Raw genomic sequence first — 1524 nt, forward strand, 5'->3', positions numbered from 1 at the left:
GGGGGGGGAGGAGTGGAGAGAACAATTTGGATGATGTTTTTAGACAAGGGAAAAGTGGTAGATGGACAGTTTTTTTTCTAAATACAAGCTTCTTTTGAATGGCATACCTGTAGGCCCTGCACGACCTTTCTTTAGCCTGTCAAAACATCTCCTGGGTAGTTGACTTCCTCCAGATGACAATAAAGGAGAGCGCCCACTCCATGTGAAGGATCGTTTAATAATTTGCTTTTAAAAAATGGTAATGTACTCACAAGAGAAAAGTGACACAAGCGTATTCAATGGTTCCCCCAGAGGGTTCTGAGGAAGGGGACATGCCCCAGAAATGCGTTAACCCTGCCACTCGCTGCTGGAAGACGACTTCGGTCGTGAGCAGTAATTCAGTAGCTCACCCTGCTACCATGTCCCAGCAGTTACTAGGTAGCTCGGCTTCTCCCTGCTCCACCTCCCAGCAGTGATTTAGCAGCTCAGCTCACCCTGCTACCATGTTCCAGCAGTTACTCGGTAGCTCGGCTTATCCCTGCTCCACCTCCCAGCAGTGATTTAGCAGCACAGCTCACCCTGCTACCATGTTCCAGCAGTTACTAGGTAGCTCTGCTTCTCCCTGCTCCACCTCCCAGCAGTGAGTCAGCAGCCTTGCATTCTCAGAATCTCTAATATAAACACAGAGCAGGAGCTTTAGGAGGGGAGCATTTGGCTGTTACAGCGCTCGCTTCAGCCTGTCTCTTCCTCAGCTCCACACGACCTTAGCAGAATGGAAGACAGGACTGCCAACCAGTTGTGGATCGGGTGGGTATACCTGTGTTATTTTTGCACCTAGACCAAAATAAGCACTTAATCCTTGCAGTAAGGGGGAGCCCCCATTGCAAGGGTTAATAAAAGGTTTGCCCAGAGTTCTTCTTTAAGGATTAATTACCCCACAGTGCCTGCATTTACACAGTCCTTTAAAGCTCATCTACTGCTTGTTGAGAATATATAAATAATTGAAAGTCTATAGTCTGGCCACAGGTTCACTTTAAATCTGGAAATTGTCTAGTTGCTATTTGCAACATCACCATTTTCTTTTGTAATTGCTTTCCAAAATGTGGCTTTCTATTATCCTCAGATGACTTTGCTGAATCTGTGGCATTACTGAACTCTTTATAAAAAACAAAACCTGTAGATGTAATATGAAGTTCTGAGAGGATGCCAGTCGGTTATATCACCTGGCGGCTTCCTATACGATTTGAAATGTTACTGTTTCGGTGGGATTTTCCATTTAGTTCATTGGAAAATTCAAAGGGAAGTATAACCACGTTGCTTGGCCTAAGAGGTAGCAGGGCTAGATGAAATTGAGATTTTGAGGGTGTGAGAGGGAGGAGCTTCCCTACTTAGAAAAATAATATTATTAAAAAGCCTGTAGGTGGTTAAGCCAGAGTGCATCATTCTCAGTGGGTCATTATAGCAATACATAAGCTTAGACCTTACTCTCTATCCCCATCTCTTCCCCTCTTTCTTAATTCATTGCATTTCTGATATTTATTTTTT

General features: G+C 44.2%; 1 protein-coding gene across 1 annotated transcript in view; it reads left to right on the forward strand.

Moving 5' to 3' along the window:
* Nucleotides 1–1524, forward strand: part of CACNA1A (calcium voltage-gated channel subunit alpha1 A) — a 217525-nt gene that overhangs the window by 214595 nt on the left and 1406 nt on the right. The gene's annotated exons all lie outside the window — the stretch shown is intronic.

The sequence above is a fragment of the Nanorana parkeri genome, unplaced genomic scaffold (assembly GCF_000935625.1).
Source record: "Nanorana parkeri isolate BGI_ZX_2015 unplaced genomic scaffold, ASM93562v1 scaffold920, whole genome shotgun sequence".
In the NCBI taxonomy this organism is placed as follows: domain Eukaryota; kingdom Metazoa; phylum Chordata; class Amphibia; order Anura; family Dicroglossidae; genus Nanorana; species Nanorana parkeri.